General features: G+C 37.3%; 1 protein-coding gene across 8 annotated transcripts in view; it reads right to left on the bottom strand.

Moving 5' to 3' along the window:
* Nucleotides 1-14,677, bottom strand: part of LOC137075703 (bromodomain adjacent to zinc finger domain protein 2B) — a 107,979-nt gene extending 93,302 nt beyond the window's left edge. For all 8 annotated transcript variants that reach the window (XM_067444603.1, XM_067444605.1, XM_067444604.1 and 5 more), the window contains exon 1: nucleotides 14,522-14,677. The gene's annotated coding sequence lies outside the window, so the exon portion shown is untranslated. The remainder of the gene's footprint in view (nucleotides 1-14,521) is intronic.
* Between the last annotated feature and the right edge of the window lie 2,875 nt (nucleotides 14,678-17,552).

Here is a 17,552-nt window from a genome sequence, read left to right as displayed (position 1 = left end):
AAAATATCCATATTGAGACTTTGCCATTCCCCTCCAGCTCAGGCCTTCTTGACTCTCTCTGTGGCGGCAGTGGCTCAGCGGTTCATGTAGGTTGTCTACAAACTGAAAGGTTGGTGGTTCAATCCCCGGTTCCACCTGACCAAGTGTCGAGGTGTCCATGAGCAAGACTCCAAACTCCAGCTGCTCCCGATGAGCTGGATGGCTCCTTACATGGCAGACATCACCGTTGGTGTATGTGAGGCAAAATGTAAAGCGCTTTGGACGGCCATAGGGTCTATATATATATATAATATAAATGCAGTCCATTTACCATTCCCTTCTATACAATGTGTAAGTGTATCTGGCTGTATCTGTGTTTTTTTTTCTGTGCCTTAATTGTCTAAATTGCTGCCTTTTTAGTTTGTACTATGTGCACTTGTGTTTATAAAAAAATCTGCCTAAATAAAATGTACAAAAAAAAAATGCAGGATGCAATTTAAATGAAATTAAACATGGGGGGGGGGGGCACTGCATTCTTACACGTAAACAGCTCATTATCCACCTCTTGTGTTTTAAGGTTCGGTTCACTGTAAATGCTGCTCCACTCAAACTCCATCTCTGCATCTGCTCTGAGTTTGAGTCACCTAACGTGCATTTGAAAAAGTAATTTTTATATATTTGATATATTTGTATACATTTTTTGTGTGATTAAGAATTTTGTATTATTATTATTACAGTATATAAATCTAAAAATCTGATTATTGATATATCATCCCAAAATTCTGGCCTAATCTCATTTTAAATTGCAAACAATTATCAGAGTGAGAAAAAAAGCATGATTTTCATGAAAAAATCGTACAGCCTCCTGAAAAAGTTCCTGAAAGTTGCTGTCTGTCAGACAATCTGAGCTAGCAGTTTTACCAAGCGCTTTCCAGTTGTGTGCATTACGCATGATCGGATGGATCATGGGCGGTCCGTGGGTGTGCTGTCTGAGCTGAGACCATACTTAACGCACAAGAAGACTCATGTCACGTCTACAATCTTCCAAAACATTACCCAGAAACAAAGAGGAGATATTGAATTATGCATTCAAAGCCATGTCACATTTATCCTGCTGCATTGGGGGGGTCTAACTGCTGTCTTCAGACCCCAAACGGCTCAGCAGAAGACAGACCTCCCGAATCCCCCTGCAGGAGTCCAGCATCCTGATTAATGAGTGGAAGATTGTGGAAAAGCGAGAGAGAAATGAAAGATGGATGATGCAGAGCAGACGGAAACTCGCATCAAGAAAACTGCCCTAATTACTGACGGCCCTGTGGTTCATTTGCTTAAAACACACCCAATATTCCCCCTTTTTCTAGCCAGGAAGAACATCCCCCCTTCAGACTCATCTAATGACCTCATTCTCAAACCCACGGCGATTAGTCATTCCCAAACAGAAAAACATCCACATGGACTTCCCCTCCAAGAAGACCTGTGTACACGACAAAACGATTGCTTGCACAACACTGATGTGAAATAACAGGTCTATTCCAAAAATCAAGCAGCCAGAACCTAGTCTCACATACAGACTTTTAGACTATTAGCAAATTCTGTCCAGTTTGCTACTTATTCTGGCCAAAAACTGCCCATAAAGACATGAAAAGCATCCGATCACTGTCATTTCTATGTGCTCTTTAAGGGCAGGTTTATTTGAAACAGACCACACAATTTGGGGATTTTTTTTGAGATAAAGATTGCGATTTAAAAAGCAATTAAAATATGCAATTCAAATGCATTTAAAATTGCAATCACATTTTTGAAATCATTTTCCAACTGGTCCATTTTGAACTGTTCACTTGTCGAGGCCACCTGAGTGATGGGTAAAGAGAGCAAACACAGTTTGCAACAATCACATTATCCGTGTTATTAATCACATTAAAAAACTTTTCAGTTCTGAAGAGGATGGGATGGGTGGCTGATATGACCAAAATCTTATTATTTCACAATATATGCGTAATCACATTTTTAATATAGTTATGTTATTAAAAACTAAGCAAAGATTTTAATTGCTTTTAATTTTTCAGGCATTTTTAACAGTAAAATGATAAATTAATCAAATGTAAAAAAGATGCATAGTCTTCAATCTAAAACTATACATTGATTCTTAATAAATATATTAAAGTTAAATATATTTAGTCAAGTTGTAGTTGATTTTCTATTTTCTTTTGTTGTTTGATTAAAATGAATTACTTAGCAGAAGGTGTATTAGGCTGCTGTCCCTTTAAGACCTGCACGCATCAAATATAATGCTACACATTCAATTTCTCTCTCACCTGTTTACGTTCACTAAAGACATACTCTAATGTGTTTAGGGGAATTATCACCATTACATGCATTAGGGCTGAACGATATGGACAAAATTTCATATCTCGATTTTCATGCCAGATATCTCGATATCGATACAATACGATATGACTACGTGTTTGGTGAAAACCAAGCATTTCTCACATAAGTACAAAAAAAACAATACATTTAGAGTTTGTAAAATACACACTGATGTCTACGGAAGAGGTAATAGTAATCCTTTCCATTATAATTCGACACGTTTTATTCATATCAGATACACACATTGTGTAAGTAACTTTAATGTTTACTCTATTCTATTCCCAGTTCATCAGCCACTTATAGTATTTCGGGAGAAATGGATGAATTCACGTGTTGTAAACATAAAGGTTGTAAATCCGATTCTCTGAACTGCGTCTGCGGCACAAACTAACACGGCGGCGTCCATCGCGCATACAGCTCAACAAACGCCATCGTTATAAAGGGGTTTAAACAACAAAATTCTTCCACTTGCATGTATTTGACAATCGGAATATCAGATATTTCATGCCACAGCTAACACATTTGTGAATATTCTGAATAAAAAAGGGAAAATGACATAAAAGCAGATCATCATTCATTCAGCGCTGTTGCTGCTACGGTGTGTCACGTGACAAGCAATGACGCGTCACCATGGAAATGTGGCCCCCCCTCTCACAATATAGTTCCCACGTCCCACGTGTGATTTAGCGGTGTATTCAAGGGCACTCGTAAAACGGATGTTTGTTGTGACTGCCAGAGTTGTATGCAGGGCGAGCGCGGAGAGGGGAAATCTATATCGTCTATATCGTTGCTTTTTTCGATAGTAATACCTTGAAAGTTCATATCTGGATATAGATACGATAACAATATATCGTTCAGCCCTAACATGCATGGACATATTTTTGACCATTCAAGCAAAATAACCAATAAATAAGAACTGAATTTGCGATCACATGCTGTCTGAAAGGTGGCATTCTGTCTGTGCGCGCTTTTCTGAGGTTTATTGCGCGTCACACTTTATTTTCTCATGCATGCATGTTTCTTTGATGCACTTAGAGGTCTTTAATCCGTGATCTGCACAGATTATGTATAAGATGTACTTATATTGTTAGTATGGTTTTTACATCAAAAAATGCCATCATTTAGAAATAAAGGGCATTTTTTCTATACTGATATTAGCCCTCTGGCATGAATGCTCTGTTTCTGTACCGAATTCTTGAGAGCGCTGTGCGTGCGTGAATTTATTTAGTTTATATCTGAGAGCTCTGAATAAACACGAGTGAACTTTGCAACGTTATTTCTCTCACAAAATACTTTCACCACAACTAACAACAAAAACAACATCGACATGAATACAGTAAGAGCTTCTGTTGAGCATAACACCGTCATTCATAATAACGGCATTTTGGACAAGTGTGCACCCAGATATCTGTGTGATTGGCAGATCCGAGCATTATAAAGAGAGCTCTTTGATCACTCTCTGTAGTTTAATCATTTAAATAACAGATTGGTTTCATGCAGCTAACAGAAATGACGTGATTGTTTTAGTCACTGGCTTGATTCACTGATGCATCAAGACGGTCAGCGGCGGGACTGACAGTATTAAACGATTTAGAAAGAAAGTCTGTGTGAACTTGAATGATTAGCTACACATCAGAACTCACTGATCCCAGATCAGGCATTAATGAACACTGTTACTCACTGTTTGTGGTGGTGCTGTTGAATCCGAATGGTAAAGCCTGTGCTGCTGACATCCACTGATAAACTGAATCCTTCTCTACTAATTCTCTGGGTGGGCAAAGCAGAGGAAGGGGAGGACACCTTTCCTGTGATTACGTTATAACAGGAGAATTCAAGATCAGCTCGTCTGAGCTCTCATTTTCTCAAGGACAGACAGAACTCTGTTTACACCAATCAATATTTCTAACCACTTGGGGACACCATTTATGCTAGAGGAGCTCATATTAATGCTGAAAACACTTATAAAATTAAAAATTCATGCCATGGGACCTTTAAAGTACCGGTTTACTAATAAAATGTTGTATTGTACCGTTTTTAATAGCAGAGTATTGTGCTGTCTTGTACCCGTATATCATGCAACCCTAATAATTTGGCCAAATAATAGAAATATATTATTATTATTATTGTTAGCAGTTTACATAAAGGAACACCAGGCCACGCTTCACTCTAAAAAATTATTTTATTTAATAAAATTGAGAGCCTTTAAGATTTGATAATCGCTGTGAATGTTTGCCACAATGCAAAAAAACTAAACAAAAAAGGAACTGACTTTATAAGAATCCCTGTCTTTCCAAAGTCACCAAAACCAATAGTTTTTTTTTTTTAATAAATGTAACTATTAATTGAAAATTGGTGTCTTTTATCATACTGCTGTTTTATCAATAAACCAGACAGTTTCAGAAAATCAACAGTAATAACTGTAATGTACAGCCTCTCCTGGCTTTATCACTGTATTGAGACAAAGCTGATAAACAAACAAACACTGCAGAAGGGTAATAGTCTTTGTCCACAGCGATCACAAGCTGCAGCGTGTTCATTCTGTATTCAAAATGAATGCGTGTGTGTGCGTGTGCAGTATGTGAGTAACATTTCGAATAATCAGAATCTGTCCAGTGATTCTGCTAGCATTTAAAAGTGCTGTTTCAAGCACTATTACTGTAACCTTGAGCTAATGTTGTTGCCTGCCGGGAGAGCGAAGCCTGATAACATGCACCACATTCAAATGGCACCGTGTTATTTTTCATCCCGTTAAATAGCAGACTATGATGCGGGGTGGTTTGTATTCATGGGTGGTTGTTGCACTTTCAAGGATGACAGTTCTGAATAAATCTGTGTTGACCTTCTGACTGCAGCTCTGCTTTATTTTTTGAAACTCTGGCCAGATGAATTCACAGAACTGTCAGTATAATCTAATTTCCCTCATCGTTCTGGGTCTTCCAGCTGTTTAAGTCAAGCATTTCAAAAGCAGAATCCATCGGCGTATGTGTGTGTGCTTTACATATTAATTAGATTCACAATTAGGTTGTCTGGAGGGAAATCGCACGAAACCTATCAAGAACATGTCTAGATGCCATTTCATCAAAAATAAATATATAATTAAATACCATATTTTATATTGTGTGTTTTATATGTATAAATGTATTAAATATCATTTTGAAAAATACTGTAAAGCACTTGTATGTCTTGTCTGTTGTACTGCCTTCACTGATTTACATTAAATATATATTTTCTTTTCAGTAATTTTAATACAGTAAAAGAATCTAACGAGAACCACTTTCAAGAATTACAACAACAAAACAACAAAAAATGTTCAGAAGCATTACAGAAATGAGAATTTGGGGCAAAACATGTTTAAATGCCAATAATAAATAAATTAAAGCTCCCAAAAAGGCTTATTTTTTTAAACCCTTTTTGGGGGGGTTATATTGTGACCTTGAATTATGAGGGATCATTTTTTTAAAACAAAATAAATAAAAAAAACATCTAAGGTTTCAGGAAAGATTGCATACAGACTGACACACGTTAATCTTATCGTTACTTCATCAGTTATTGTTAGTTCTAGAATAATAGCATCTGTACTACTTCCTCTTTACCTCAGTGTGACTGGACCCCAAATGTGCATCATTAATGCAAATGTTTCTTTATATCAAAAGATCAAGGAAAATGCATGCAACTCCCATGATACATAAATTGCACATAAGCATCACATTTACAGTTGCTGAAATAATTTCCTTACATTCATATAAATACACAAAATAACAACCTCAAGAGTTTTTTTTTTCTCCACGCATGAGCAACGCCTCCAAACTGGTTTCAGCAGAGACTTTGTTTGTGAAACTGTATTTTTCTTTCAAGTGGCAAAAATAAAAGGTACAACCACAAAACAAGTCCTGACAGCTGTAGATTCTTCCAGCAGCTGAGATGCAACGAGTACATCACAGGCCGCTTTTGTGTTCAACAGCAGCTCAACAAAAACTAACAATAGGCATTTGTTTGCACTACAAAACGCGAGTTTGAGAGAATGTATTAGTATAATCCATGTCTCAGAGTGTGTGTGTGTGTCTAAGAAGGACGAGAAAAAAAGAGCAGGGTCTTTTGGCTTCTTTCAATTCATTTCCACTAATGGTTTCCAAGCATCTCCACACAATCAGGCAGCTGCTGCGTGGTCGATGCATCAGCAAGGACGAGAAGAGATGCGCATTCCCAGTAGAGATCCGAAGAACATCAGACACTCAGCAATACAGCTGCTCCCCTGCATTAGCTCAAAGAAAAGCCACGCAGAACTGCGCTTTAAAGCACTTAAAACCAACACTAAACGCTGTTCTGATGCAGTGTTAGGGAATAAATAAGCCTACTTTCAGCCTATTTGCCCAAATCTGATTTCTCTTCTTCTCATGACAGTGTGAACGACACAAACCACAGGAATCTTTTCAGTTCTTATTTGTGCCATTTCCATATGTGGTCCTAAATCCGATACATGTCAGATGTTTTGCAATGCGACCTCAGTCTGAACAGTCATATCAGAATTCATGCGGCTCTCACGATCAACATTCATTACAAATTCAAAAGGTAGTCAGTGAAGGACAGCGATGTGACTAGGGCATCATGGTATTTATGGTGCATCCAATCCGCATACTATCCGTCCTAAGTATTTGAAAACAGAATTAGTGTCCCAAATTGTAGTTGAAATGAGTATTCCAAAGATACCTGGATGGTCTACTATTTCCGGTCAGAATACAAAGTGCAGCTCGATACCCACTCTAATGGTTAATATTATCCACAACCCATTGTGTGCTGGATGAGGATTCGATTAGAACTACACATGCTGATAAAAAGTGTTAAAAACTACAAACATGGTGGATGTGCAAGACCGAAGGTTAAGCAGAGCGGTTTAGATAAAGGGGTTTGAGAGAATAATAATCACTATCTAACCTGTCGAAAATATATTTATTCAGTGTTATCCACATTATATTTCACCTGGAGCAGCATTGTGAACTTTTGTAATGATATGTTTGGCCATAGCCTTTTAAATGCATCATTATATTCAAATTGCAAATGCATGAGGAGAGTCTCCGCATGAAAGACCAACAACTGGCAGATCAACGTTCTCAACATTTCTCTCCAATACGGTGGGAAATTAAATGACATTGAATGTGGAGGATTTTAACTGTGACAAGATCATTGACAGGGCAGTTAAAACGGTGGCAGGATGCACGTAATCAAGCGATAGAGCTGTCCGTTAAATATGATGAAGTAGTATCCCAAAGCTTGCCTACTTTTCTGCTACACACTCAAAAGTATGTACTTTTTCCTTGAGTACATACTTTTAAGTTGTAGAACAAGTAGTCGAATTGGGACGCAGCAAAAGTTTAGGCATCAATATCGCGGTGTGCGCATCTGCGTTAGTCACGTCGCATGATGAGCGATGTCAAGTATAGGGATCGTATGTGATTTGTGGATTAATTGAAAAGTTAACCATCATAGAGTGAAAGTTTATACATGTGTTTTTAAGTCCTGTCAGTTTAAACATCAAGCGCAAAAAGACAAACTCCACACCACAGAGCCGCACAGACAGCCCGTTAACACTGAATTTAGTTCTCTTTCTCTTCCTTTTTTTAAGCTTGAACGGACATGTGCACGCAAAATTAAGCCAAAATGCCAGTCTGTGAGCATCCTCATAACGCTGTTGGTTATGTGTTGTAAACAACTGAGAAAAAAACAGATGCGTATCATTATATTGGATCCATGCATTTGTCTTAAAGTGACAGCAGCCTAATATACATGCAGCTGTTTGTGTCACCAATGTTAATCAAAAAACAAAAAAAGAGACTCACTTTTGTAGCTATATCAGATATAAATTGTATTATGTATTTAATTTATACAGTGAAGACTATGCAGTAGGGGTTGAACGACTTCCATTTAAGTCGACATTTATGTGATGAAAGTCGAGTCGACGTCGACTAGTTGCTGATGACATCATAAAAAAAAAAAAACCCTGACCCTAGAGCTGAGACGCGAACACGGGTCTTCTTGTGCACAGCTGATATGGCATATGACACAGCGCTGCCCATAAGGTTATTAATCCAACATGACAGCTTTTTTTATCAGTTCTTTTGTCTAATGGTCGTTATATTTCTCACAGATTTCTGCTCGTTCTGAATAAGATACAGATAAAGTAGCACAATAAAGATTACATTAGTGCTGCAACGACGCGTCGACGTCATCGATGACGTCGACTACGGAAATACGTCGACATTCGTGAAATGCGTCGACGCGTAGTGTCAGACGTTCATCTCGCGTAATGTTGGCTTCTGCTCCTGGTTCTATCACAAAAACCTAGACCGCGCATATCAAAAGTATGGGAATACTTTAAACAGAGGCCAAACAGTGTTTCCCACACATAGACTAATTTGTGGCTGACTGCCACATAATCAATAACGGCCGCCACATTCGTCATTCATTCATTTTTACGCTATTTAAAAGACGCACGCATATTCGTTTAGCTGCATTTCCTTAAATTCTCTCTCCGCCCTTTTGCGCGTCTCTTACTCACTCACACACACGCGTTGCATTCGACCGTAAAACAAGTTTTATTGCATTTTGGCGCATTTAGTATGACATAGCTTTTAAAACCAGAGCAGTTGAATAACAGAGTTGCGACAAGCCTTCCTCACGCGGCAGCGCGCGGTCACGGCGCTCATATAATTCTAAACAAACCAGCGCGGTGTCAATCAATACAGACCAGTGTTTCCCAACCGGGATCCCGAGCAAAAGTTGCGGGAACGCACTTACACTTCGGTTCATCTCGCATCTGATGACGCATCTTTAATATGGGTTGTAACTTGAAAATAATGCTGTATGTATGTTTCTGTCGATGGATACACGTGCTGACTCCTCAGGTACACTACAACAACAGCGATAATAAAAGAAAAACGTGGGCAAAACGGTCTCTCTTTGTAAACTTTATAAAACGCATGCGATTGATGCTGTACGTCCGAATATGAGCAGTCATTTTCACCGTCATCACCCCCCGTGTAGCCAGGAGACTCGAATGAGAAGATCTTTCTTTGTGCACTCGTCCCAAAGCGCGCAAATATTGAGTTATCTTTCAAATCCTGTGCTTAAACGGACAAACTCACAAAAAGTATGTCAAAATGTCATAGCCTACTCTATGCCTTAAGTGAACTTTATACAGAAAATACGACGACTATGCGTGGGTCTTAAAGGGGCAGTAGCATTCACTGCTGTCTGTTTAATGTCAAACAAAAGATAAAGACATCACTCACTGCTCCTGACTGAATAGCTTTTGTAAGTTTAATAAGGATTATTTTTTAATTTTAAACAGTTAAATGTGTGGTTATTTTACTTTTGATTACTTAATTCCATTTCTCTACCTAAAAACTAATGTTAGACCTACCTGAAAATCCTGAAAAGCATTGTTTATTTTATTCTCATCTTTGCTCAATAGTATTTATTTGTGCTGCTGCTTCTATTTAAGTTATCTGTTCTTATTTTCTTTATTTTCATTTGACAGTAGTCCTTTTTCCCCTGAACATAGCAAATACCGAACTGTACTGAAACGTGAACCTAAAACCGTGATACAAAGTGAACTGTCAGCAGTCTGTACTGTTACACCTCTAGCGTAACTTATGCGAGGGGGTGCCACAGAATTTAGAAAAATTTCAAAGGGTAAAAAAATTAATCGTTAGATTAGTCGACTAATCGAAAAAATAATCGTTAGATTAGCCGACAGAAAAAATAATCGTTAGTTGCAGCTCTAGATTACATGTATATGAATGCATTAGTAAGTGATTGTGTGTGAATTAATTCGACCTGCCAGCGTCTCTCTACTAATAGTGAAGCTGTGAGTTTAAGTTATCAAGAAATATATGCTAGATCTTTTCAGTTTCGAAGCTATTTTATTGATAAATCACAGAACAGTGTTGACAATACATTTCTGCGCTACTGAATGGTTTTGTGAGGCGCGCGCGATCTCCGCGTGATCAGGCAATGTGTGTGTGTGTGTGTTGCAATGCAGCACGCAGATTAGTGCGATGATTAACTTACGTGTACAATAAGCCTGCATTCTCACGATCAATTTTGAACATCCAGATGGTATAATCAAACATGTCTTGTGGAGAGCTCACGGAGCATGCATTTATTTGTCATTTTTAACTGTTCAAAACACAACCTGCGTGTCAGGAATTGTTTATCCTGTTGCGCCCTCTATAGGCCAGCGACTAGTCGACGTCAAGCTTAAAGCGTCATGACAGAGCATTATGGTCGATTAGTCGGTGCAACCCCTACTATGCAGTGTTATTTTCATTTGATTATTCAATGTTTGTACATGAATACAGTTAGATTTACCAGGGGGAAAAGCACTGCTTATTTTATTTGTATCTTTGTTCCACTTTTTTTATCGGTTTTAATTTGTTTATTATTTTCTATGCAGAATCAAAACTCTGCTCTCTTTATGCCAGCACATAAATTCGCTGGCAGATCACACTATGAATAACCCTACAATCTACACAGAAAAGCTGTGCATTTACTGAATGAGCTCTGAGCACTGTATGTCCGACTGATTGCACCCTATCTTATCTCTTTATTCTTTTTATAATTGTTTTAGTTTACCTTTGTTCTTATCTCTGGTTATTGTTTATTTTATATGTTCTTTTGAGTTGAATATGACGAGTGAAAACTGGGTTTGATGGAAATAGTAAGTTTGACAATAAGGTTTGAGTATGTGTAAATCTGTGGAGGGTATGATGAGTGAGTAAGGGTTTTAACAAGAAGGTTTCTGAGTAAAAATCAGGGAATAGTGATTAAAATGGATGTTATGAACGTGTTTGAGAAAGAAATGAATGAGAGGTGTTCTAATTAAGATGGTACATGTATGTAGGCAGTAAACTGAAGAATGTTTATTTTTATATCAGACCATTATTGTGGATCTGACCATTTTATTTTATTTTATCTTTTTTTTTTATTTTTTTATTTATTTATTTATTTATTTTATTATTATTATGATTATTTTTTAATTACTATATCTTTACGACTGTTTTAACTATGCTTGTTTTTAATTCTTTATTCATCCATATGGTATTCTTTTTTTTCTCATGCATTTGTTACCACTGTTTTAATTAATTTCTATGTAAAGCACTTTGAATTGCCATTGGGTATGAAATGTGCTATACAAATAAACTTGCCTTGCCTTGCCTTGCCTTACAATCGCTTACTTTAATGTCCTCCGTGTTTACGTCCGTATGACAGCGTGACGTCTTTTAATTGTTATTTTGCGCACAAGGGTCAGTTCAGCACCATGGTCTGTTCATTCCCCCCCCCCCCCCCCCACCACCACCATCACCACCACCACCACACCACCCACAAATGGTTAGCGCTCCTTTTTTAACACCAGGAGCGTAACGAGGCGCTGAGCGTCTATTTCCCTCTGAAGAATTTTTTTACTTTGGGTAAAACACAGCACGCATCAAGGTCAATTTTTACCCAGCCGTCCAATCACAGTGGAGGAGGGGCGGGACAAATACAACACCGACCAACCACCACATTCTGCTTGTACAACGTAGACAAATGACAACAAGAAGCATAATGGATGCACCAATATGAAAATGTTGGCCGTTTCTTAACTCTTTATATTTGATAGCCGATAATAAAATTATAAAAATTTTGCGAGCCTTAATTAAAAAAAAAAACTAAAGTCTTACCATTAAAGGCCATGTCCCAAACACACAATTATAATTTTATGTAGTCTACAGACACTGCACATTGCACTGAACTGTATTTTCCTTTTTGAAGTGATTTCAATCATATTTTAAGCATCATGGTAAACAGTGTGCATCTGAATTGTCTCAGCTGATGGAAATAATTTATTGGCTTTAATAAATCGGCCAAATTTTTCTTATTGGGCCAATAACGATAACTTTAAAAATTAACATATATCGGCCGATATGGTGGCTGATATATCGTGCATCACTAATAATAAGAACGGAACAAAATAACTTAAAACAAGAACCAGAGCAAATACTTTTGTATAATTTGTTTTAATGAAGAATCAATACAGAAACAAACTATCTGTGAAATTAAATACTTGTAACCCTTCCGCAGATATTCCGCATCATAGCAAGCAAACCATCCTAACGCTGACCTGCCAAATCGCTCACAGCTAGGTGTTTTCTGCTGGCTAAAAATGCTTTGGTGGTCACACCGCCTAAGGCTTGCAGTGTGAACGTAGCCTAAATCTAATCCTAACAATAACTTAAATATCCATATCAAAAGTGTGACAGCTGGTTTCTTTTCCAGTAACAAGCTTTTCCAACATTGGGGATGCATTCTAGTTCAACTCATAGATTCAAATCCCTATGCATTTTAGATGTTCTTCAAGAAGCTTCAGTTTTTGAAGCAGGTCTTATGCAGCAGTACGTTGCTGAGACTTCATTCACAGCTGGTATAGAGAGCTCAAATGCGGCGAGATTTAAGCTCATTTCACGGATCTCTCGTGGCTTACAGCACAATGTCATGCTGTTAGGAAGACGCTCGGATCTCTGGCGTCTTCAGTTCAGCTGGTGTCACCCAAAAGAGTGGAGCATTTGCACACAAAAAAAATGGCAAAGACAAATGGAGAAGGAGGGAAACCCATTGGGTGAATTGCACAAACTGGTTTAAGTGATGAATAGAGAGAGGGGGGAAAGGGTTTTGACATTTTCATGACAATTCAGCATATTTTTCCATGCAGACAGGCAATTCTCAATTATTATTATTTATTTATTATACAACAAAACACCCACTTTTATCTCTATAGCCAATGACGACAATCGCATCTTTGGCTTGTGAGCACGTCACCCCTTGAGGACTCAAGGTCTCATCATGTGCCATATCTCACTGGACAAATCCTAAACAAGCAAACATATGTTCAAGAAATCAAGTGGACATTACAATATCTTAAAGGATTTAAAAAGTGGAGACATGTTAACTCCCGACTTCTTCAAAAGTCAAACAGATCAAGCTATGCCAACTCGTTTCAACATCCCATAGATCTCAACATCCTTTCCCCACAAGCAAGCAACACATCACAAAAAAACTTTCTAAACCTGTTCAGGTTACATTAAACGCCACTTTCTTTTTAAATATGGACATTTTAACCCTTTGGATGCATGACTCATTAAATCACAAAAGACTTATAAAATTACAAATAAGAATAGGATAAGATAAGATGACCCCCCCCCCCCCCCCCATACATTTTAAGAGATACAGGTATCCATTTAGTGCATTAAGATACAAATATCAAGAATTTGTGCATCACCACCTTTATCAACTATGTATCTAATAGTAAATAAACAAAATGGCATCCAAAGAGGACAGTCATTAAGGAACAACATATGTAACATCAAACCTCTTCTTGCAGTCGACATAAGATGCAATCTGTAAAGCTGCTTTGTAAACCAATATCTATTGCAAAGACTTGTATTGAATGATAAAGGCTAACGTTAGAAAGATATAGTACTAAGAAACATTTTTTGGCTGAAAGCAAAGCTAAATACTAAGAAAAAACGACACGATTTCATGTTTCTCTCCTCTACCACTAACTTCAGTTGACATCAAGATCATGATGGTTTAAAGAAATTAATCTTAAAGCTCATTATTTTATTTTAAAGACGTAACGTTTGCACTCAAATCCATCTGTCGTGCAAAAAGATCGCTGAAATAAACCAGTGAAGAAAAGGAAACGGTGGACAGAACTGTACACTTTCCCTCACAGCATATGTAGACTTCAACATAAAAAACTTGGTTTTGAATGAGAAAAACCTCAGTGACATGTAAACTAGCCATTAACAAGATAATGCTAGTGTAAACAAAGGAGCTCGGAGCACTTGACGTGCCTGTCATACGCCAAACTACTTTACGCACGTACGGTTTAAAGATGGAAAACCGTTTGGATTTTAAATATTTTGACAGGCTTCATAACGTACACTCTTTGAAAATGTGACTACTCGATTAGTTTAAGAACAGATTATGCCTAATAACACATCTTTCGGTGAGTTTGTGACTTATCAATCTGCTTCAGTGAGCAAACAACAGCAGCAGCAACTCTACACAAACCGATGAGCGCGCAGCGTTACAGAAGGACGCGGTCTCCGCCAGATTTATGAAAAAAATCACTTACCGTTTTCTTTTACGTTGATACAGAGCATCCAGGGACGAGATAATGTCGCAACGGATAATTTCCTAGCGGTTTCCTAGAGTCCGGTTGTGCCGTGAGGAGCTGTATCCCAGCCCGTGTGACTTCAGAGCGCGTGTGAATCTTCAACGGCAGAGTGGAGCTTCAGTTCGTTTGCACTTGAAGGAAGCGGCGTGACGTCACCAAAGAGCTTATTCTCAACATATTCAGTGCATCATTTGTTTCATTTTCACTTACATGTGCATGTAACCGATACCTCTACGATCACAAAATTAATTTCCGTGCACTTTCATTTTTGGGTCATAAGCATTGAAATGTACCTAACACGAAGCCTTGAAACTTCTCTCTCTCCCCCCCTCCCCCCCCCCTCCCCCTTTTTTTGTGGAAAATCATTGTATCATATTTTTGTTCAAGACTATTTTTTCTTTATTACTTCGAATAATGAGGGTATTTTATGAAACAATGCAATATTTATAATCATTTTATGAGCTATTTTTTTCCATTAACCTCAAAAGACCCATGAAAAAAGTCTTACGAATTTAGTATTTTGTCCTTTGACATTGTTTAGAGCATAACAAACTAATTAAAAATATTTTATTAATATAGGCTAGGCTATTATGCTATGTCCTCGGGACTCAGTTGTAAATAAAATGACTCATAAAGGCAAAACAATGGCATTTCGTTTTCAATCACCAATCAGTTTTAAGGTTTCAAGTTTTTTTTTTTAAACCAACTTTGTTTAAAGATGATTCACAACTGTTATGAAAGATTGATATACCATTTTAATTTATGCAAAAATGGCCATATGGGTTTTCCCATTCAATGCAATTTATACACTGTCTCTAATTTGCATATTAATGTGTTCTTGGAGCAACATGTAATGAAAACAGAAGTATAATAATGGGAGTCAACATTTTCATATTTTCTAATACTGTATAGGGACATGCAATTTCTTTCCTTATTCACTTGCTATGTCTCCCAGAATACCTGATAAACATGATCAGTGCATCATTTGTTTTATTTTCACTTGCATGCGTATCTAACCGATACTACTACAATCACAAAATCTTTCCGATTATCCCTCTGAGCCCTTTCATTTTTGGGTCACATTTGGTACCTTAGCGGTCAAAAGAAGCCAAAGCCTTGAAATGAAACGTTTTTCACATAAATAAATATAGACTATTTTTGATCAATAATATGAAGGTCTTTAACATATCCGAATAATGTCCTTTTTTTCTCTCCCATAGTTAGCCTAATGTGCAAAAGTCACCAAGTCTCCCAATTCCGATGAAGCAAAAAAGACACACAAAAAAAACATAAAATATTTTGGTCAATTCTGACCGAAGAGGTCCAGAGTCAGCATGTTGCTATCACAAATTTTTCTGAGTAAGCAGAATTAAATTTTAGGATTGGATAGCCTAGAGTTCAGAAACTAACGAGAACAATTATATATAATCATATATATATATATATATCATTATGATCATTTATCAGTTTGTTAACCCTTGATCCATTTAACAGACTTATACTCTCAGGAAAAAGGTACAAAAAATGTCACTGGGGCGATACCACAAGGTACACTTTTGTACCTAAAGGGTAAGGTATATATATTAGTTTACATATTAGTAGCTTGTTGACAAGTGCTCAAAACCCCTCAAAAACCAGACCAGCTAATTATCCCAAGCCTAAATGATAATAAAAATAAACTTTATAGCACTTTAGCACTTTTCAGGTTTAAAATGCAGTTCAAAGTGCTATATATATATATATATATATATATATATATATATATATATATATATATATATATATATAAACAGTCTCTCGATATTTGATTTATATATATTTCAAATATCGAGAGACTGTTTTTATAGACTGTTTTTTTACCTCCACAACTAATGTGTAATATTGGTCGATGTATAATTTTATAAGAAGGTGAAAATGACCAAGTTAACTGTTAAAATATTGATACAGTGTTTTTTTCCACAAGGCCTGTGATTTCACACCTCGCTCCTGCTAACAGTAAGAGACCAATTTACTGACAAAGTCACTCCTGAATTAAAGATGTGAAAGAAAGAAAAAATCCTTATTCAGCTTGCAGAATTTAAAGCAGGTTTCCTGCGAGCTCATTGATTTTGCTTTGGTATTCTTGTTGCTTTTGGAGAGGCGTTGGGGACAGCAGAGAGATGCTGTGATTTTAATTGTATTGGGGAATCTTGATTGGGAAAGCAGAGGGGGAAGCGAGAGCTCAAAGCAAATTCATTACCGCAGAGGCCGTACATACCGAGCTTTTCTGCATGCAGTGAAAATGTCAGCCTCACCTCGGTCATTTGTAAAGTAATAAGCAGAAGCACAATGACGGCAAGGCGCAGCAGCAGCGCAACGGGGGGAAGGGCAAATCTGCCTGTCGCCTTAAAAAGGATTTTTAAAAGAGTCTTGATTAGAAAGTATAATGAGACTGAGAGGAACGCTGCACACTATCTCTCCAGAGGCTGATGGAAAACAAATTAATGTAGCTATTTTGTTTTAATTCCTATTTTTCCACATTAGTCCGAGACGCATCCTGAGTAGTTGTCATCATCGTCCACCAGAGCCCATGCAGCCAGAGTTATTGATTTTCTGTGGACACATCAAGGGAATGCAGAGAGTAATCTTTTTCTTTTTTCCCTTAGCAAAAACAATAACCATCCAGCACGAAAAGAAGGAAGAGGACAAAAGGAAAGGTTGGAGATGAATCAGTCTTGTTCTCCCAAACCTTTTGAACACTGTAAATCTAAGTTGATCAGATGGGGTGGAATGTTTTACCTGAATAATAACACAAATCAGCTTTATTATGAGAATATTATGTTTGAGCTGCTGTTTTCTCATCACTTCCTGGAGGAGGATGATATTTCACAATTTAAGACAAGACAGGAATAACATATGGATCATTTGGATTATAGAGAGAAAAAAGAAAGAAAGATCTGATACAGTGCACGGTCGAATAAATGACCCACACTCTTCTTAAGATGGTGAC

This window comes from Pseudorasbora parva, chromosome 5 (assembly GCF_024679245.1).
Source record: "Pseudorasbora parva isolate DD20220531a chromosome 5, ASM2467924v1, whole genome shotgun sequence".
NCBI lineage: Eukaryota > Metazoa > Chordata > Actinopteri > Cypriniformes > Gobionidae > Pseudorasbora > Pseudorasbora parva.
The sequence above is the reverse complement of the archived record's forward strand: the minus strand, read 5'-3'. Positions and strand labels throughout refer to the sequence as shown.